The sequence below is a fragment of the Notamacropus eugenii genome, chromosome 2 (genome assembly GCF_028372415.1).
Source record: "Notamacropus eugenii isolate mMacEug1 chromosome 2, mMacEug1.pri_v2, whole genome shotgun sequence".
Taxonomy (NCBI): Eukaryota; Metazoa; Chordata; class Mammalia; order Diprotodontia; family Macropodidae; genus Notamacropus; species Notamacropus eugenii.
In genome coordinates, this window is record NC_092873.1 from 251,782,335 (window position 1) to 251,806,244 (window position 23,910).

Here is a 23,910-nt window from a genome sequence, read left to right on the forward strand (position 1 = left end):
ATGTGGGTGTCAGTGTAGAATTCAGTTAAAAAAGTCTAAAGTAACATATACATATGTAATTTCATATCAGAAAATTTTACATTCTCTTTTGCTTTACTAAGACATATAGAATAATCATCTGAAGGAAAGTTTTCAACATCAAACTACATAGTGAAACTGTCATTTACACTATTCCTATTATCTTAAGAAATTCATTCAACAAATTTTCTTGACTCCAATCAATATTACCCAGTATTTCTTAAAGATGGAATGATCAAAGGAATATTATCCCAAAAAAGATATATGCAGGTTCAATAGATGCACTTACCAAGGCTAACTTTCCATTTCTATCCCTGGTTCCATGTCCTCTTTCAATGTCTCCTTTCCTGTGGGCTCTTTCTCTTCTTCAAAAATGCTCTGGTTTTAATATAATCTATCCTCAAAGAAAATACACTCATGATCCTACTACAGTACTCATTATTAGCCCTTTCCTCTCTTTCACTAGCAAAATTCTAGAAAAAGTACTTTCTAATTTGGCTTTTGTCCCCTTCTACTGAAACTGCTCAGTCCAAGGTCAATAATCACCTCTTACCAAAAAAGCCTTTTTTCAGTCTTCATCCTTCTTGACCTCTCTGCAGCAATCTCATCCCCACCCACACTCCCACGTAATCCCCACCCCCTGCACACGCACACACACACACACACACATACACACACACACACACACACACACACACACACACACACACACCAATTTCTCTTATTTCCATGACAAACTTCCATGGCTAGAATTATCATTTCTATGCAGATGACTGTCAAAGCTCTATCTCCACCCTAGAATCTTAGTCCAGCATTCCATACTATATGTTAGCTGAAAGTTTCTATGAACACTTAAAATTCAACATGCACAAAACTGAACTCAGTACCCTCCTCTCAAAACTACCATTCCTAATTTTTCTGTTTCTAATGACGGTACCACCAAGTTATTGAGGCTTAAAAATTTAGTCTTTACTTCTTTCCTCTCCAGCTACCTACACTTTGTTGGCTGTCCAGTGCTATGCATTCTGCCCCTGCAATCTCTCTCCTATCTGGTCCCGTTGTCAGCACCTGAATTTTGATCTTCATTACTACCTGAACTATTATCATTACCTCCCAACTGGTCTTTCTGTTTCCAGGCTTTCTAACATACTATTCTGACTGCATTATAACTCTACTCCAAATCCTTCAGTACTACTCCAATGCAGAGACAATATAGTAAAAGAAACACTCTACCCTAGCACCCCAGGCCTCCCGTAACTGGCTTCCAATCTTACCTCTTCTACTTTCTCTCACACAACTCCTTCCACATATCAATATTCTAGGCCAAGTAAATAGCAATGGTTTCTGTTTTGACCAGAAATGTTGAGGGTCTTCCCCTCCCAGATTGGTTTTTTTTTTTTACTAGGTAAAAGAGGCAGTTCTGTGTCTCATTTCTTACCTAGCCTTAATCACTAAATGGGTATTGCCTCGGTCAAACTGAGATCTGTTAAAGACCTTAGCTTAAAAAGGTCAAGGTCTCCCACTGCACCTGGGGCCATCTCCAGGTCATCCTGATCTTGCTAGCCACTGGACCCAGATGGCTCTGGAGGAGAAAATGAAGCTGGTGACTTTGCATAGCCCTCCCTCACTTAAATCCAATTCACTTGCAATTCATGGTATCACTTTCCTGAGACTATCTTCTTTGAGAACAAAGAACAAACAACCAACAATTCTAGGCCAAAATTCCACACCTTTGCTCACACCTATCCTTCTCTCCCTCCTAAAATTTCTCCCAGAATTGGACTTTATCTTTTCACCTAATAAGTTGGCCTCATATCATATGTGTAGATATCTTAACTTCTCCCATGCCCCATTAAATTTTAAGTGCCTAAAGGGCAGGAACCATGCCTTATTTAACTCTGTAGTCTCGGAACCTAGAAATAGTGCCTCAAATATAATACATACTTAATGTTTGTGAGAAGTAGCCTGACAGCAGATAGAGAACAGGGCTGAGTCAAGAAGACCTGGACTTAAGTTTCCCTCCAGGAAACTAAAAAGTTGTAGAGTTGGTGCTAAATGCATTGGTAGAGGGAGTTTCCTCACTGAGAATGTCCTATGCCAACAAAATCACAGATATAATAAAAAAAATTGATAAAATATTCACAAATTAAAATTTATATATGACATAATGACATAAACTAATATGTATTTTATAAGATTACTATTGGCATTAGTCATGTGCAATAAAACCACATAACTACATAAATGAAATAGTGTGTGTTTTTTTTAAGTTTAACTATCATTCTACATTTTCAACAAGCTAACCTAGATGTCATTCACAATGGAAGTATTACAAAAGCAGACTTTTAAATATTACTAGAAAACAAAAACATTTTTAAAATTGGAGACATGAATTTTTAAATAAAATACTGAAAGAACTAGCTTGGCATAATGAATGGAGAGCTGCCTTGGAATCAGTGAGATGTGCTGAAGTCTCATCTCTGACACACACTGGTTGGCTGATTCAGGACAAGTCAACTCTCTGTGATTTTATGTTCCAGAAGAGTTAATCTCCACCAGCAGGTCTGCATTTGACTATTTCAAGCTTATATAAAGTTTGAGGAAAGGGTTTTATTGAGATTTCTTTACTAAAAATTGGCAGAAATATGGAAGAGGATCAAAATAACATAAAGGAGTGAAGATAAAAATATTAAATATCAAAATCAGTTCTCCTTCAAAGTGATAAAAATTTCATTGAGCTCCATGGAGTACAATGGTTTCTTACTTCTTGCTGATTTAAGTTCATATTCCTTTGCCTAGAACACATGGTCCTTTTCCACAATCTTATCTTTCCAGTCTTATCTAATATTACTTCTTTCCATACACTTCAATTGAGCTACCAAACATGCCCTAAAATGTCCACACTCTTGGGTAAGCTGTTCCTTATGCTAGAAAAGTCTTCCTCCACTGCCAACTTGCTCCATTCCTAGCCATCCTTCTAAACTCACTCAAATTCTGCTTTCTCTAGGAAATTTTCCATGATTTGCTAAGTGACAACCTTGTACCTCAGACAATATTATTTTTACCTCTCTACTTTACTCATCTACTATCATGCATATATTGTGCTTGTATCTTAGCCACTCCCCTCCCCCATACTGTAAGCTTGATGAGGAAATTTGTATTCATTAAACTTTATATCTACCCAAACACTCAGCACAATGCTCTGTGTATTATAGATGCTTACTGAATATCAGTTGTCACTGAGTCAAAATGGTGTAGTGTAATGAGAACTCAAATGGGAGTCAAAAGATTCATGGTCCAGTCTGGGGTCTGTCATTAACTGATCATGTGACTTTCAATAAGGCACTTCCCTTCTCTAGGATTCAGTTTACTCACTTATAAAATCAGAAGACTGGACTAAAGTCATTAATTCTAATATAATGAGTTTCTAATTATAATTCTACATTTTAATGAGTTCTAATTCCAACATAATAAGTTTATGCTTCTTTTAAAGTCTAAATAAATTAGATATTCTCCCATCCATCACCTACTTTAATTTTCAGAAAAGATGAAGTCACAAAAGCACAGTGATTATGCAACAGCAAGCATAAAAATCCACAGAATTTTAAAAGATATAGAAAAAACCCTCAACATGCTAAGAAAATCTAGGAAAAAACACAGAGAAGCATTACACAAATTGAGAAGGCATGGATGTGTTGCTAGCTGCAGCAATAGAGGGAATAACCACATTGATGAGATCACAAATTAAAGTATTACCCTAATCAAGCCAAATCAACACATATTTCTGGAATACCTACGTGTACTAGTTTATAATTAAACACAGTCATTATAACCAGTTAAAAAGTAATTTATTATCTTTGAACTGTGGGAATATAACATCACTTCACCAAATTTAAATACCTTCCTTATATGAAAACAGCAGCTATTCAATAATTTTTCAATTAAAGTTCAATAATTTCTAGGTTAAATTTATACATTAGGTTAAAATATATTTTAGTCTAAAGTTATAAAAGAAAAAACCTATTTTCTTCTAAAACTATGTAGCTAAAAATGGCAAGACAAGACTTATACAAAAGTGAAAAATTACAAAATCCTTTAAAAGAAGAAAGTATGTACACACTGTAAAAGAATAACAATGAAAATATCACTTCTATCATTTGTAATATAAAAAATTGAATCACTCTGAAAAGCAACAGAACCAATTTCTACCTAAAGCAAAGTTTATTTTGCTAGTGCCAAGTCAAAATAACTTTTCATTCTGACAACTTTTAGAGTACAGTCTCTATCTCCAAATGGAAAGATTTCCAGATGTTTGCTTTATGTAATTACTGCTAAACTCATGCTGACAATGGAAGATCACTATTATCATATAGTAAAAAGTTTTAATGTAAAAAAAGCCCATTGACTGGATAATGCACTCCATTAAATTGTGAGGAACTAACAAGAGGAAGGGACTGTCTTGTGCCTTTTGTTGCATCCTCAGCATTTAGCACAGAGCCTGGCTCACTAATGTTTACCAACTATTTGACTGAATGTTGACTTACTGATTACCTAGTCTATAAATTTTGTCTTCACAAAGTTTTAAATATGAATTATCCATATTATATACTATTCAGTCCACTAGAGCAGCCCAAAGTTTTACTCAGTTATATATTTTAATAATGCTTTGGATAATTCAGTCTTTTGGTACTACAGAATACTCATGTTAACTGATAACACTTGGTGACTTAATGTCAGTTACCTCCATAGAATCCTCAGTAAAAGAACTAGTCTAGTACCTCATCATGATGTGAAGATGACCTGGGCTCTTCCATACTACAAGGAGAGTACAAACTCTGACAGAAGCAGAAAAGATTTCCATCATAAGACTATATCTGTTGTCCAGGGCAAGTCTAGCTAAGCAAGGAAGGGCCTAATGAAAGTTACCAATAAATAATAAAATCTTTGGCCACAGAAACTCATAAGAGATAATTACAAAATAGCCTTCAGTCTAAATAGACTAAACAGATTAAGCAGAAAATGATGATTCCATGAGATAATAAGAAATATTAATACGTAGTCAAAAGATTTAAAAACAAGAAGAAAATATAAGGTATCTCATAGCAAAAATAACTGACCTAAAAAAAATTGAAAAGAGATCACTTAAGAATCAATAACTACCTGAAAGCCAAGACCACCCTCCCCACAAAAAAACTAACAAAATGCCTAGACACGAGACTTAAAGAAATACAGAGGACAAAGTGGAAAAAGAAAGAATCCACTAGTTACCTCCTCAAAGAAACTCAAAAATTAAACTTCCCTGCAATATTATAGCCAAAATCCAGAGTTTCTAGGTCAAAGAAAAAATACTGCAAGCAACCAGAGAAAATTCAAATACCAAGGAGCCAAAGTTAAGATCACACACAATTTAGATTTCAATAAGATAAAGAAGCAGAGAGTCATATCCCAGAAGGCAAAGGATATAGGCTTACTACCAAGAATAACTAATCCAGAAAAACTGAATATAATTCTACAGAGAAAAATTGGCTGTTAATGGAAACGAAGAGCTCCAAGCATTTATTCCTGTTGAAAAGACCAGAATTACACAGGAACTTTAAAGTACAAACACAGGAGACAAGAGAGACAAAAAAAAAAAGATGATAATGAATAAACAATCATAATGAACTAAGACAAAGAAACTATTTACATGCTAATATGGGGAGATAGTACATGTACCACCTCTGAACCCTATTACCATCATACATCATATAAAGGGAGTCTAATTAGATAGAGAACTAGACGAATGGTCTATATTGGTGATCTTAAAAGAATAATGGAAAGGGAGGGGAAGAGGAATACAAAAGGTAAGAATAAAACAGGGAAAGGATGGATGGGGAAAATGATTCCATATAATGAGAGCATGCAAGTAGAAGTCTACAGAAATAAAGACAAAAGGGGAGGGAAAACAAGTGTTACTTGAATATTACTCATCTGAACCAGTGAAAGGATGGCAGAATACTCATTTGCATGTACACATGCAAAGCTGGGTACAGAAATACATTTCACTCAACAGGGGAAAAGTAGAAAAGGGAAGAAGAAAAAGAAGAAGAATGAGGGAATAAGAAGAGATGAATAAAGAAGGAATTAACCCTAAGCAAGACAAACCTTCACTATTCAAAGACATACAAAGATATTATTATCTTTTTGAAATGGTAAAGAATTGGAAACTTAGGAGATGCCCATCAATTGAGGAATGAATGGCTCAACAAGTTATAGTATATGAGTGTGATGGAATACCACTACATTATAAAAAGAAGATTAAGGTGATGATTTCAGAGAAACCTGAGAACACTTGAATGAACTGATACAGAACAAGGAAAATAATATATACAAATAACAATAATATTGTAAAGACAGACAACTTTATTTTTTTATTTTTATTTTTATTTATTTTCAGTGTTCCACAATCACTACCATATAACTTAGATTTTTTTCCCTCCCTCCCCAAGACAGTATACAATTTTATATAGGTTCTACACATACATTCCTATAAAATACATTTTCACCATAGATATGTTGCATAGAAGAATCAAAATGAATGGGAGAAATCAAATAACAAACCAAAAAGTAATACAAAAGAAAATGATCTGCTACATTCTACGATTGAATTCCACAGTTCTTTCTCTGGATGTGGAAGGCATTTTGTCTTAAAAGACCATTGGGAATTTTTTAAGCCCTTGCATTGCTATGAAGGACTAGACTAAGTCCATCAGAAAAATTCCTCATACACTGTGGTTGTTGCTGTGTACAAAGTTCTCCTGGTTCTGCTCCTTTCACTCAGCATCAGATCATATAAGTCTTTCCAGGTCTCCCTGAAGTCTTCCTGTTCAGCATTTCTTATAGCATAACAGTATTCCATTACATTCATATACCATGATTTATTTAGCCATTCCTCAATTGATAGGCATCCCCTTGATTTCCAGTTTTTGGCCATCACAAAGAGTGCTGCTATAAATATTTTTGTACATGTGGGACCCTTTCCCATTTTTATGATCTCTTGGGGATATAGTCCTAGAAGTAGTATTGCTAGGTCAAAGGGTATGGACATTTTTTGTAGCCCTTTGGGCATAGTTCCAAACTGCTCTCCAGAATGGTTGGATCAGTCCACAGCTCCACCAACAATGAATTAGTTCCAACTCTCCCACATCTTCTCCAACATTCATCATCTTCCTATTTAGACAGACAACTTTAAAAGACTTTGGAACTGTGATCAGCATAATAACTAACTGTGATTCCAGAGGACTCATAATAAAACATGCTACCTACCTACAGAAAGGTGATGGACTCATGGTAGATTGAGAAATATATATTTTTTAATATGGGCATTGGGAGAATTTGGTTTGCTTATCCATGCCTTTAAAAGGGATTTTTTTTCCTATCACGTTTGAGGAGGGATTTGAGGGAAGGAGAGGATGAATTTTTAAAAATTAATTTTAAAATGCCTGTTGAATAAAATGAATCAGTGAATAAAAGGTGGCCCACACCTATATATGATGGAGAGGTAAATACAGTTTCATTGTATATTCAGGGGCAACAAAAGTCATAGTACGCTTATTCATATTACCTCACCATGCTGAGCATAAGCAAAACAACTTCCATGAAGATAGTAGCAACTTATATGACAACATCTGTTGTAGACGATGAAAAAGTAGAGAAATTCTACGAAGAACTTGAAGATTCTCCAGACCAAGTTAACAATATCTTCATTCTTAGTTACTTCAATGTGAAGGTGTACAAAAGGGTGATTGGCAAAATGTATTCTGAAAATTCCAGTTCAAGATTAAGAAATGAAAGGTGACAAATGACTTATACATGGCTCAGAAGCCTCACACCTGTACATGATGAAGTACTTTCTTCAAAAAGAGAATGGGAGGGTGTCCAAACAATACTGCAAGAAGCTACTTTAACTCTAAATAATTTGGAAATGACTAGATATCTAGGTAGGAGTAATTTCTGAATCAAAAAGTTACATAGGGTTAGACTATGAATTAGTTACATCACAGGTCACAATCACTACCAGATCCAAAGAATGGCTAAAGATGAGAAAAGACACTGCTCCTACCTTGGTCCTAGTGCAAAGCTCTATCATGATCTGTTGAAATAAGCTTCTAGAGATGAAAATGGAACATGGAAAATGCAAAAGACATTGATTATCATCATTTCTTACAGAAGTTTAACTAATGTACCAATTACCACAATGAAGGGTCAAAAGTGTATAGAAATCACCTCAGCCAGAAAACACTTTATCTTTTTGATCAAGAGAGATATGCCACCTAAGACTAACAACAATTTAGAATAGAAACTCATTTGCAAAATGTTACAAAGGATTATACCACACAGTGAGGGAAAAAAGGAATCTAAAGAAAGTGTGGTAAGAGATCCAACTAAACCATATCAATCCAAGAAATGAAACTGATGTAGTTGTTGCTCAGCCTGTTGTTTCCAACTATATGACTGCATGCCAGGTCTTCCTATCCTCCTGTAACAGCAAGTCCTCTAGCATACCCAGGATGGCTGCAAGCACAGGTTCTTAGATCTGCTTTATTAGGAAAGATAGCTGTTTAAGGGGTCAACAACTTTTTTAAATTATATTCACTCATTCAGGAGAAAAGTCGGCACCTTGAACTTCAGAGAAAATACAAACAGAGAAAATATAAGCAGAGAAATAAAGACCAACAGACACAGCTCTACTGCCTGAATCAAAGCAATATTACTACATACTTTCCTACATCTCTGGATCGAGAGAGCCTTTACATCTGAGCAGTCAGGGAGCTCTGAACATAAAGCCACTCAAAATCTCAACCAGAAAATCACAAGATCCTTCTCATAAGTGAGCCACCCAAAGAAAAACCTCACCTCAGAGTACATATACACTTCTCAAAGCCAGAAGGCATTGCAACCCTCATGACCCAGTGCCTAATTAGAAATTAGCAAAAGGTGTGAAAGTCTTCCTACAAGCAAGCTTCCCCCAAACAAGCTTCCCTTAATGGGCTCCATGTGAGCCTATTAATGGGTGGTCAAGATCTTATATTCTATTAACATTAAACCTTCACTATCTCTCAAAGTCTATCCAAGTTCATGGTTGTTCTTTCCATGACACTTTGTAAGAGTTAAAGATCTTCCCTGCTCATTAATAGGCCTCAGGTGGAATCCATTAAGGGAAGCTTACTTAGGGGAGGCTTGTTCTGTAGGAAGGCCCAAACCTTTTGTGATTTCTAATGAGGCACTGGGTCATGAGGGTCATGCCCTCTGGCTCTGAAAAGTGTATATATATATATATATATATATATATATATATATATATATATACTCTGAGGTGAGGTTTTGCTTTGGGGGCTTACTCTTTTTGAAGAAGGTTTGTGGGCCAGATGAGACTCTGAGTAGCCATTAAGAAGCCCTCCCCCTCACCCTAGCCCCCAGCTTTGAAAATCCAGATGTTGGTGCTTCTCTCTGGTAACTATGTATATATATAATGGTCAGAAAGTTGGATCTGTCTGCTGATCTGTGATGGTCAGACAGAAGCCCTGTCTGTTGGTCTTTATTTCTCTGCTTGTATTTTCTGTAGGTATATGTAATTAAAGTAGATTGTTGACCCCCTTTAAAGTTGCTTTCCTTAGAAAAGCAGATCTAAGAACCTATGCCAGCAGGTCATCCTGGGTATGCTAGAGTGCTTGTTGCTACACGCTTCTTATACATCTGTAGAGAATCTTGAGGGGTTTGAAAGAGCCCCTTATCAAGAGTTCCCCTCCTCCAAGGGAGAGTAGACTTGAGAAGTTAAGTGATATATTGTTCTCAGGTGCACGTCCTTGAATTTGGATGTTGAAGTTCCAGGAATCAGGACTCCTGCTATACAGGATAACATTCTGATAAAGAGGCCTTGAGGCCTCCCTTTCTACTTATCACTATCTGTTCTGTTTCATGCCTCAATCTCTACCCTTATGGTTTTTTACTATTTAAGCACTCCAATCCCCTGATTTATTGGCTCAGTATGTCTAGAATAAACTCAGCTTGTTCAGACTGCTGTGTCCCGCCTGTCTTTTCATCCTCGCTCTGTGAGCCCCGTAACCACCGCGGACCTGCTGGACTGTGCTGGCCACAGCATCCATCTAATCCTATGCTGTCCCCCTTTCCTTTTATCTTCAATCTTTCCTAACATCAGGGTTTTTTCCAATAAGTCTTGTCTTCTTATTATGTGGCCAAAGTATCTAAACTTCAGCTACTGTATTTGACCTTCCAGCGATTAGTCTAATTTAATTCTGTTAAGTATTAACTGATTTGATCTCCTTTCTGTCCAAGAGACTCTCAAAAATGTTCTCCAGCACTACAATTAGAAAGTGTCAATTCTGCAGAGCTCAACTTTCCTTAGTCCAACATAGCCATACATTGCTACTGGAAAAACCACAGCTTTGACTATAGAGATCTTTATCAAGAAGATGATGTCTCTGCTTTTTAGTATACTGTCCAGATTTGCTATAGCTTTCCTTCCAAGGAGCAAGTGTCTTAATCTCATGGCTATGGTCATCGTCTGAAGTGATCTTTGAGCCCAAAAATATAAAATCTGACACTGCTTTCATTTCTTTTCTCTCTATTTGACAGGAAATGATGGTATCAGTCACCAAGATATGTGTGTATATATATGTATATATATATATATATACATATATATGTATATATATATATATATGTATATATATATATATAGCTTCAAGTCAGCTTTTACACTCTCCTCTTTCACCCTCATCAAAAGGCTTTTTAATTCTTCACTTTTTGCCATCAGAGTGTTATCATCTGCATATCTGAGACTGCTGCTATTTCTCCCGGCAACCTTAGTTCCAGCTTTTGATTCATCCAGCCTGGCATTTTGCATTATGTGCTCTCTGCATGTAAGTTAAATAAATGAGGTACCAATATACAGCCCTGTTGGACTCCTTTTCCAATGTTCATCCAAATAATCCAATATTCTCTGTTAGGCTCTATCTATTGCTTCTTGGCTTGAAAAAAAATGCTCTGAATCACTATTCATCAGAGAAATGCAAATTAAACAACTCTGAGGTTCTATCTCACACCCATCTGCTTAGCTAATATGACTACCCAGCAAAATTGAGCATAATCTTTCAGGTGAGGAGATGAACATTCAATGAAATAGGAGATTTTCAAACTTTCCTGATGAAAAGACCAGAGCTCAACAGGAAATTTGATCTTCAAATAGAAGACTCAAGAGAGGCATGAAAAGGTAACCAAGAAAGAAAAAAACAACATAAGGGCAAACTGTTTACATTCCTACAAGGGAAGATGATATTTGTAACTCTTGAGAACTGTATCCTTATGACATTTAAAAGTGGTATACATAGACAGAGGGCACAGGCATAAGTTGACTTTGATATGATAATAAAATATCTAAATTATCTAAATCTAAAGTATCTAATTAAGTGGATTACATTGGGAGAAGAGGAGAGAAAAGGAAAAGAGGTGGCAGACAAGGCAAACTACATCACATGAAAAGGCACAAAAACCTATTACAGCAGAGGGAAAGAAGGGAGAGGGATGAACATTGTTTGAACCTTACTCTCATCAGATTTGGCTCAAATTGGGAATAACATAATCAGTTAGGTATAGAAATCTAACTTGTTCTAGAGGAAGTAGAAGGGGAAAGGGGAAAGAAAAGGGAGGGGGCTGATAGAAGGGAGGACAGCCTGAGGATGATGGTGGCAAACCATCTCAAGCAAAACTCTCAGTGAGGAGGGAAAGGGAAAACGGAGAGAGAAAAGCATAAACAGAGGGGAAAATAGGATGGAAAGAAAGAGAGTAATCATAATTGTGAATGTGAATGGGATGAACTCTCCCATAAAACGGATGCAGATAGCAGAGTGGATTAAGAACCATCGTCCTATAATATGTTGTTTACAAGAAACACATTTGAAACAGAGGGATACACACAGAGTAAAGGTAAAAGGATAGAGCAGAATATATTATGCTTCAGTTGAAGTAAAAAAAGCCAGGGTTGCAATCCTGATTTCAAAGCTAAAGCAAAAACAGATCTAAATAAAAGAGATAAGAAAGGAAACTACATCCTGTTAAAACGTACCATAGACAACGAAATGATATCATTATTAAATATATGCACCAAGTGGTATAGCATCTAAACTCTTAGAGGAGAAGTTAAGAGAGTTACAGGAAAAAAAATACATAACAAAAACATACTAATGGGAGACCTCAACTTTCCCCTCTCATAAGTAGACAAATCTAAACACAAAATAAACAAGAAAGAAGTTAAGGAGATGAATAGAATTTTAGAAAAGTTTGATATGGTTGACCTCTGGAGAAAACTGAATGGGCATAGAAAGGAATATACCTTTTTCTCAGCAGTACATGGCACCTACACAAAAATTGACCATGTATTAGGGCATAAAAACCCTCAAAATCCAATGCAAAAAGGCCTAAATATTAAATACATTCTTTTCAGATCAATAAAAATATATGTAATAAAGGGTCATGGAAAGATAGACTAAAAATTAATTGAAAACTAAATAACCTAATCCTAAAGAATGAGTGGATCAAACAACAAATCACAGAAAGAGTAACTTCATCCAAGAAATGACAATAATGAGACAACATACCAAAACTTATGGGATGCAACAAAAGTGGTTCTTAGAGGAAGTATTATATCTCTAAATGCTTACATGAATAAAAAAGAGAAAGAAGAGATCAATGAATTGGACGTGAAATTTAAAAAGCTAGAAAAAGATCAAAATAAAAATCCTCCATTACATAACAAATTAGAAATTCTGAAAACCAAAGAAGAGACTGATAAAACTGAACTTAAGAAAGCTATTGAACTAATAAATAAAATTAAGAGTTGGTTTTATAAAAAAAAAAAAACAACAATAAAGTAGATAAACCTTTGGTTAATTTCATTAAAAAAAAAAGAACAAAACCAAATTACCAGCATCAAAAATGAAAAGGGTGAATTCACCACCAATGAAGAGGAAATTGAAACAATAATTAGGAGCTATTTTGCTCAACTGTATGTCAGTGAATTTGACAACCTTAGTGAAATGGATGAATATTTACAAAAGTATAAACTGCCCAGATTAACAGAAGAGGAAATAAAATAACCCCATTTCAGAAAAAGAAACTGAGTAAGACATTAAAGAACTCCCTAGCAAAAAAATTCCAGGACCAGATGGATTTACAAGTGAATCCTATCAAACATTTAAAGACCAATTAATTCCAATACAATAAAAACTATTTGGGAAAGCAGGTATAGAAAAGAGTCCTACCAAATACATTTTATGATACAAATATGGTGCTGATACCTAAACCAGGAAGAGCCAAAACAGAGAAAGAAAATTACAGACCAATTTCCCTCATGAATATAGATGCAAAAAATTCAAATAAAATATTAGCAGAGAGATTACAGCAACAAGGATAACACACTATAACCAAGTAGGATTTATACCAAAAATGCAAGACTGGTTCAATATTAGGAAAACTATCAGCATAATTGACCATATCAACAACAAAACTAATGGAAATCACATGATTATTGCAATAGATGGAGAAAAAACATTTGACAAAATACAAAAGCCATTCCTATCAAAAATACTAGAGATCATAGGAATAGAGTCTTCCTTAAAATGACAGGTAGCAACTGTCTAAAACCATCAGCAAACATTTTTTGAAATGAGGATAAACTAGAAGCATTTCCAATAAGATTGGGGGTAAAACACAGATGTGCATTATCACCATTGTTATTCAACATAGTACTAGAAATGTTAGCTTTAGCAATAAGAGAAGAAAAAGAAATTGAAGAAACAAAATTATCACTTTTTGTAGATGATATGATGGTATTAAGAAAATCCTAGAAAATCAAGTAAAAAATTACTTGAAATAATAAACTAATTTAGCAAAGTTTCGGGATATAAATGAAATCATTAGCATTTCTATATATTACTAACAGACTAACAGCAAAAGACAGAAAGAGAAATTCCATTTAAAGTTACTGTAGATGGTCTAAAATATTTGGAAACCTACCTGCCAAAACAAACCCAGGAACTATATGAACACAATTACAAAACACTTTTCACACAAATAAAGTCAGATCCAAATAACTGAAAAAATATCAGATGCTCATGGGTAGGCTGGGCTAATATAATAAAAGTGACAATTCTACCTAAATTAAATTACTTATTCAGTGCCATACAAATCAAATTATCAAAAAATTATTTTACAGAGCTAGAAAAAACATTAATAAAATTCATCTGGAAGAACAAAAGGTCCAGAATATCAAGGAAATTAATGAAAAATTAAAGGGAAGGTACCCTAGCTGTACTAGATCTTAAAATGTATTATAAAACAGCAATCATCAAAACTACTTGGTACTGGCTGAGAAATAGGGTGGTGGATCAGTGGAACACATTAGGTACAGAAAACACAATAGTCAATGACTTATAGTAATCTACTATTTGATAAATTCAAAGACTCCAGCTTCTGGCTTAAGAAATCACTATTTAAGAAAAACTGCTGGGAAAACTGGAAAACAATATGGCAAAAACTAGGCACAGACTAACATCTTATACCCTAAACCAAGATAAAGTCAAAATGGGTATATGATTTAGATATAAAGACTGATATTATAAGCAAACTAGGAGAGCAAGGAATAGTTTACCTGTCAGATCTATGGAGAAGGGAAGAATTTGTGACTAAACAAAAGACAGAGAACATCGTGAAATGCAAAATGGATGATTTTGATCACATTACACTGAAAGGGTTTTGTACATACAAAGTCAATGCAACCAAGATTAAAATAGATGCAGAAATTTGGGGGGAAAACTTTATAGCTAGTGTCTCTGATAAAGGCTTATTTCTAAAATAGAGAACTGAGTCAAATTTGTAAGAATACAAGTCATTCCCCAACTGATAAATAGTCAAAGGATATGAACAGGTAATTTTCAGAGGAAGAAATTAAAGCTATCTATAGTCATATAAAAAAATGTTCTAAATCACTACTGATTAAAGAAATGCAAATCAAAACAATTTTGAGGTACCACATCACACCTATCAGATTGGCTAACATGACAAAATAGTAAAATGATAAATGTTGGAGAAAATGTGGGAAAAATTGGAATAATAATGCATTGCTGGTGGAGTTGTGAACTGATACAACCATTCTGGAAAGCAATTTGGAAAAATGCCCAAAGAGCTGTCAAATTATGAATACCCTTTGACCCTGCAAAACCACTTCTAGGTCTGTATACCAAAGAGATCATAAAAATGGGTAAAGGAAGCACATGTACAAAAATATTTATAGCAGCTCTTTTTGTGGTGGCAAAAGAACTGGAAATTTGAGAGGATGGCCATCAACTGGGGAATGACTGAGCAAGTTGTGGTATATGAATATAATGGAATACTATTGTCCTATAAGAAATGATGAGCAGGCAGACTTCAAAAAAACTGGAAAGATTTATATGAACCGAGGCTAAGTGAAATGAGCAGAACCAGGGGAACATTGTGCACGGTAACATCTACATTGTGCTATGACTGACTGATAGACTTAGCTCTTCTCAGCAATGCAAAGACTTAAAACAACTCCAAAAGACTCATAATGGAGAATGCTCTCCACATCCAGAGAAAGAACTTTGGGGTCTTAATGCAGGTGGAAGCATACTATTTGCTCTCCTCTTTTTTCTTGTTTTGTTTAGTTTCTTCTTTCTCATGGTTCCTCCTATTAGTTGTAATTCATCTTTACATCATGACTAATGTGAAAATATAAACATATGAATGTATGAGTAGAGCCTATATCAGACTGTACACTGTCTTGGGGAGGAGGGAAGAGGAGATAATTTTAAACTCAAAATCTTATGGAAGTGTATTGAAAACTAAAAATTAATTAATTAATTAATTATAAACCCTTAAAAAAGAAAGTTTCCATTGTCAAGAACCAACAAATAATTAAAGACTAGTTCCATAAAAAAATAAAGAATTGGAAACTGGGGGGGGCGGAGCCAAGATGGCGGAGTGAAAGCAACGACTCACCTAAGCTCCTGGAAAAACTCCTCTGATTATATCTGGGGGGAGAGTCTGACCAGACTTTGGAGGTGTAGAATCCAGTGGGAGACGGACTTTGACAGATTCGGAGCCCAGGCTGGACTGGAAGGTCCACGGGAGGGATCTGTTCCGCGGGGGTAAGACCCCGGCGCACAGCGCAGCGCGGTCGGCACGGCAGGGCGGAGGGGACCAGAGGAGCCCGAGAGTGGCGGGCAAGACCAGCGGAGCAGGAGATAAGCCAGGCCGAGCCGGTGAGAGCCGCTGAGTGCCAGACATCAGCGCAGCAGTCCTTGAAATCTTCAGCCTGAAGACGGACTTCGGTGGGTCACTACTTGAACTTCCAGGAACTGGGATGGCAGAGTGATCAGTAAGTGCTCTCTCCTCCCCCCTGATGACCCTGAGGGAACCATAAAATTCTTCCCCAGATTAATCCTGGATCAGCAGGAACAGCAGAAGGGGGCGGGTGGTCTCATAACACCAGAGGCTGGAGAGGTGGCAAAGGGGGATTCTTCCTACCGTGGTGGAGGCTATCTGGAGGGACAGACGACCCAGGGCAGAGAAAAATTCGCACTGAGACCCAAGCAAGCCTCAGCCCGGGAGACGAGCCCCAGGAGGGGCGGGAACACGCATTAGCCTCTAGGCGTGCCCCAGCCCTCCAGGGGAAAGGGAAGACAATAGGGAAGCTGGGATCAGCATCCCCGGACCTTGCCTTTGCCTCAGGCCAGCTGAGGAGATATCCTGAGACCAGACCACACCTCCCACACACCTATCAAGCTAAACCCAGGGTTGATCTGGGAAACAAACAAACAAAAAAAAGCCTGCTTTTAGCCTAGACAAACATCAACTCAACTTAAAAGATCTGTATCTTCTGACTGAAAGAACCAAAAGCTACAACACTCAGCCAACATCATGAATCGGAAAAAGCAGACGAAAAGTGAAAAAACCATAGAATCTTTCTATGGGGATAAGGACCAAAACACAAACACCAAAGAGGTCAGAGCTGAGACTGTACTTCCATCTGAAACCTCAGATGGGACTATGAATTTCTCGCAAGCACAACTAGATTACCTGGAACGTCTGAAGAAGGATATAAAAGAAAAACTGGCCAATGATTTTAAAACCATAAAAAAAGAATTCACTGATGAGAACATCAATCTGAAAAAGAAAATTGAAGAAATGGAAAAGGAAGTTCAAAAATTAACTGGAGAGAATAATTCCCTAAAAGGAAGAGTTAATCAAACGGAAAAGGAAACTCAAAACCTAATAGGGAAAATTGATCAGATGGAAAAGGAAACCCAAAACCTAACTGGGAAAATTGGTCGAATGGAAAAAGAAGTACAAAAATTAAATGGAGAAAATAGCTCCTTAAAGGGAAAAATTGGCCAGATGGAAAAGGAGATGCGAAAGCTAACTGAAGAAAACAATACGATCAAGATTAGAATTGGGCAAGTAGAAAGTAATGACTCAATGAGGCAACAAGAATCAGTCAAACAAAATCTAAAGAACGAAAAGATAGAAGAAAATCTAAAATATTTAATTGGAAAAACAACTGACCTGGAAAATAGATCCAGGAGAGAAAATCTAAGAATTATTGGCCTGCCAGAAACCCATGATGAAGAAAAGAGTCTGGACAATATCTTCCAGGAAATCATCAAGGAAAACTGCCCAGAAGTACTAGACTCAGAGGGCAAAATAGTCATCGAAAGAATCCACCGTTCCCCACCGGAAAGGGATCCCAAACTCAAAACCCCAAGAAATATAGTTGCCAAATTCCAGAGCTATCAAGTGAAGGAGAAAATACTACAAGCAGCCAGAAAGAAACAATTTAAATATCAAGGTCACACAGTCAGGATCACACAGGACCTTGCAGCTTCTACATTAAAAGATCGAAAGAATTGGAACCCAATATTCCGTAAGGCAAAGGAGTTGGGACTCCAACCGAGGATCAACTACCCAGCAAAGTTCAGCATAACATTTCAGGCAAGGAGAAAGTCATTCAACGAAATAAGGGATTTCCAGAGCTTCCTGACCAAAACACCAGAACTCAATAGACAATTTGATCTTCAAATGCAGGTCTCCAGAGAATCATAAAAAGGTAAACAGAGGGGAAAAAACAAAAACAAAAACTTGCAACTCAATTAGGGCAATCTGTTTACCTCCCTGTAAGGGAAGATGATACCTGTTAATCTTGAGAACTGTGCAGCTATTATGATAAAAGGGATATATGTAGAGGGAACGGGCATAAAGTAAATGATGTCATGGCAAAAATATGATTTAAGTATGAGAAGGGAATGTAATAGGAGGTGTGGAAAGGGGGAAGCAGAAAATGGCAAATTATATCACAGGAAGAAGTACAAAACTATAGTAGAGGGAAGGAGGGGAGGGAGATGAGCATTGTTTGAGAGGTACTCTCATCTGATTTGTTCAAAGGAAGGAACAATAATCTTAAGTAGATAAGCCTAACTAGCTCTATAGGTGGTAGGAGGGGAAGGGGGAAGAAAGGGGAGGGTGGCTAAAAGGGAGGAAAGAAGCAATAAGAGTAAAGGGGACTAAAAGGGAGGGGGGCTAAAAGAAGGAGGGGAAGGCTGCAGGAGGAGGGGGAGAAAAGTGAATACTATTGAGGAGGGGAAGGGAGACGGGAGAGTTAAAAGCACAAATGGTGGGAAAGAGGGTGGAGGGAAATACACAGATTGTAATCATAACAGTGAATGTGAATGGGATGAACTCTCCCATAAAACGGAGACGGATAGCAGAATGGATTAAAAGCCATAATCCAACAATATGCTGCTTACAAGAAACACATTTGAAACGGGGGGATACACATAGGATAAAGGTCAAAGGATGGAGCAGAATATATTGTGCTTCAGCTCATGTAAGAAAGGCAGGAGTAGCAATCCTAATCTCAGACAAAGCGAAAGCAGAAATAGATCTAATCAAAAGGGATAAGGATGGAAACTATATCCTGCTAAAAGGCACCATAGACAATGAAGCAATATCATTACTAAACATGTATGCTCCAAGTGGTATAGCATCCAGATTCTTAGAGGAGAGGTTGGGGGAGTTGAAGGAAGAAATTGATAGCAAAACTATACTAGTGGGGGACCTCAACCTCCCCCTCTCTGAACTCGATAAATCCAACCTCAAAATAAACAAGAAAGAGGTTAAGGAGGTAAATAAAACTCTGGATAAGGTAGATATGATAGATCTTTGGAGAAAATTAAATGGGAATAGAAAGGAATATACCTTTTTCTCAGCGGTACATGGAACATTTACAAAAATTGACCATGTACTAGGACATAAAAATCTCACAATCCAGTGCAGAAAGGTAGAGATAATCAATGCATCCTTTTCAGATCACAATGCATTAAAAATTACATGTAATAAAAGGCCATGGAAAGAGAAACCAAAAATCAATTGGAAACTAAATAATCTAATTCTAAAGAAGGATTGGGTTAAAGAAGAAATCATAGAAACAATCAACAACTTCATTCAAGAGAATGACAATAGTGAGACAACGTACCAAAACTTACGGGACACTGCAAAAGCAGTTATTAGGGGAAGTTTTATATCTCTGAATGCTTACATAAATAAAATAGAGAAAGAGGAGATCAATGACTTAGGCTTGCAGTTGAAAAAGCTAGAAAAAGAACAAATTGAAAATCCCCAAGTAAATACCAAATTAGAAATACTGAAAACCAAAGGAGAGATTAATAAAATTGAAATAAAGAAAACTATTGAATTAATAAATAAAACCAATAGTTGGTTTTATGAAAAAACTAATAAAATTGATAAACCTTTGGTTAATCTGATCAAAAAAAAGAAAGAAGAAAACCAAATTACTAACATTAAAAATGAAAGGGGTGAACTCACCTCCAATGAGGAGGAAATTAAAACAATAATTAGAAACTACTTTGCCCAACTTTATGCCCACAAATTCGACAATCTAAACGAGATGGATGAATATTTTAAAAAATACAAATTGCCCAGATTAACAGAAGAGGAAGTTGAATACTTAAACAACCCCATCTCAGAAAAAGAAATTGAACAAGCCATCAATGAACTCCCTAGGAAAAAATCTCCAGGGCCAGATGGATTCACAAGTGAATTCTATCAAACATTTAAAGAACAGTTAATTCCAATACTACATACACTATTCTTGAAAATTGGGGAAGAAGGAGTCCTCCCAAATTCTTTCTATGATACAAATATGGTTTTGATACCCAAACCAGGAAGAGACAAAACAGAGAAAGAAAATTATAGACCAATTTCCCTAATGAATATAGATGCAAAAATTTTAAATAAGATTTTAGCAAAACGAATACAGCATCTTATCACGAGATTAATACATTATGATCAGGTAGGATTCATACCAGGACTACAGGGCTGGTTCAATATTAGGAAAACTATTAGCATTATCGATCACATCAACAACAAAGCTAACAAAAACCACATGATTATCTCAATAGATGCAGAAAAAGCTTTTGACAAAATACAACATCCATTCCTACTAAAAACATTGGAGAACGTAGGAATAAAGGGAACTTTCCATAAAATAATAAGCAGTATCTATCTAAAACCTTCAGCAAGCATTATATGCAATGGGGACAAGCTAGATGCATTCCCAATAAGATCAGGGGTGAAACAAGGTTGTCCATTATCACCACTATTATTCAATATGGTACTAGAAATGTTAGCTGTAGCAATTAGACAAGATAAAGATATTCAAGGAATTAGAATAGCCAAAGAAGAAACTAAGTTATCACTCTTTGCAGATGATATGATGATTTACCTAGAGAATCCCAGAGATTCAAGTAAAAAATTACTTGAATTAATAAACAACTTTGGCAAAGTTGCAGGGTACAAAATAAACCCACACAAATCCTCTGCATTCCTATATATTAGCAACAAAGTTCAACAGCAAGAGATAGAAAGAGAAATCCCATTTAAAGTTAGGGTAGACAGTATAAAATACTTAGGAGTCTACCTGCCAAAACAAACCCAGGGACTATATGAACACAATTACAAGACACTTTTTGCACAAATAAAGTCAGATTTAAGTAAGTGGAAAAACATTAGTTGCTCATGGGTAGGCCGTGCTAATATAATAAAAATGACAATTCTACCCAAATTAATATACTTATTTAGTGCCATACCAATTAAACTATCAGACAATTACTTTCTAGAGCTGGATAAAATAATATCAAAATTCATTTGGAAAAACAAAAGGTCCAGAATATCAAAGGGACTAATGAAAAGAAATGCTTGGGAAGGTGGCCTAGCGCTACCAGACCTTAAACTGTACTATAAAGCAGCAATTATCAAAACCACTTGGTATTGGCTAAGAAACAGAGAGGTAGACAAGTGGAATAGACTTGGCACTGAAGATGCAGTAGGCAAGGAATATAGCAACCTTCTGTTTGATAAACCCAAGGACCCCAGCTTCTGGGATAAGAACTCATTGTTTGACAAAAATTGCTGGGAAAACTGGATAACAGTGTGGCGGAAATTAGGCATAGACCCATACCTGACACCGTACACAAGAATAAAGTCCAAATGGGTACATGATTTAGGTATAAAGATTGATACCATGAATAAACTGGAGAAGCAAGGAATAGTGTATTTATCAGATCTATGGAGAAGGGAAGAATTCTTTACTAAAGGAGAGATAGAATGCATTATGAAATGCAAAATGGATAACTTTGAGTACATTAAACTGAGAAGTTTTTGCACAACCAAACCCAATGCAACCAAAATCCGGAGGGATGTAGTAAATTGGGAAAAAATTTTCACAGCTAAGCTCGGGGATAAAGGCCTCATTTCTAGAATATATAGAGAACTGACCCAAATGTATAATCATACAAGTCATTCCCCAATTGATAAATGGTCAAAGGATATGAACAGGCAATTTTCAGAGGAAGAAATTAAAGCTATCTATAATCATATGAAAAAATGCTCTAAATCACTATTGGTTAGAGAGATGCAAATCAAAACAACTCTGAGGTACCACATCACACCTATAAGATTGGCAAACATGACAGAACAAGAAAATGATAAATGCTGGAGAGGATGTGGGAGAGTTGGAACACTAATTCATTGTTGGTGGAGCTGTGAGCGCATCCAACCATTCTGGAGAGCAATTTGGAACTATGCCCAAAGGGCTACAAAAATGTGCATACCCTTTGACCCAGCAATATCGCTACTAGGACTATATCCCCAAGAGATCATAAAAATGGGAAAGGGTCCCACATGTACAAAAATATTTATAGCAGCACTCTATGTAGTTGCCAAAAACTGGAAGTCAAGGGGATGTCCATCAATTGGGGAATGGCTGAATAAAGTATGGTATATGAATGTAATGGAGTACTATTGTGCCATAAGAAATGATGAACAAGAAGACTTCAGAGAGGCCTGGAAGGACTTATATGACCTGATGCTGAGTGAAAGGAGCAGAACCAGGAGAACTCTATGCACAGCAACAACCACAGTGTGTGAGAGCTTTTTCTGGTAGACTTAGATTTTTGTAATAACACAAGAACTTCTGAAAAAAAAAAAAATCCCAATGGTGGACCTCAAGGCAAAATGCCTTCCACACTCAGAGAGAGAAATATGGAAGTCACTCACATAATGTAGCAGATCATGTTTGTGTATGTGTATCTGTTTGTGTATCATGTTCTGATTTGTTATACGGATTCTTTCATTTATCTTAGTCTGACTACATAGCATGACTATAGTGAAAATATACTCAATAGGAAAGTATATGTAGAATCTATACAGAATTGTATGCAGTCGTGGGGAGGGAGGGAGGTAGTGGGGGGTGGGTGGGGAGGGATAAAATCGCAATTGTATGGCAGTGATTGTTAAACATTAAAAAAATAAAAAAAATAAAAAAAATAAAAATAAAAATAAAATAATAAAAAAAAATTAAAAATAAAAAAAAAAAAAAAAGAATTGGAAACTGGGGGTGAGGGGGGTGAGGTGTACTCATTAACTGAGGAATGGCTGAACAAGCTGCGGTACATGATTGCAATGGAATACTATTTTACTGTCAGAAAAGATGAAAAAGATGGTTTCAAAAAAATGTGAACTGATACAATGTGAACTGATACAAAATGAGATGAACAGACTAGGAAAATGTTGTACACAGAAACAGCAATACTGTAATGATGCTCAACTGTGAAAAGCTAAGCTACTTTAATCAACAAAATGATCCAAGACAATGCCAAATTTCATTCATGTTGAAAAATGCTATACATATCCAGTGAGAGAACTGATGAACTCTGAGTGCAGACTGAAGCATACTTTCTTAACTTACTTATTCTTCATTTTTTTTTTGGCAACAAGACTAATATGAAAATATGCTTTGCATGACTTCACATGTATAATCAATATCATTTCCCTCTCTTCTTAATGGGTACACAGGGACTAGAGACAGGTAGAGAATTTGGAACTCAAAATTTTTAAAAATGAATTAATGTCTATTTTTTTTAATGTGCTGCACTGTGTCTAAATGAAAGAAGAATCTATGATAAATAATGAGGTACTCAAGATTAATATTGTTCCGATTGAATCAAGCCCCTGAGTACATAGTGACTCATTCTTCAATGAGATCCATGATCACTCAGAAGAGATCAACCTAACAATCAATCCACATAAGAAAAACCAAATAGATAAAGAAAGCATATTATGTAGACTATGACATTCAAATGGATAAGTCAGTTCATCAATATATATGTCTCAAAAACTACTTGAAATAATAAACAACTTTGGCAAAGTTGCAGGTTACAAAATAAACCCACACAAATCTTC

General features: G+C 36.0%; 1 protein-coding gene across 12 annotated transcripts in view; it reads right to left on the reverse strand.

Moving 5' to 3' along the window:
• The window catches only part of SERAC1 (serine active site containing 1), an 89,395-nt gene that overhangs the window by 23,151 nt on the left and 42,334 nt on the right, over positions 1-23,910 (reverse strand). The window lies entirely within an intron of this gene.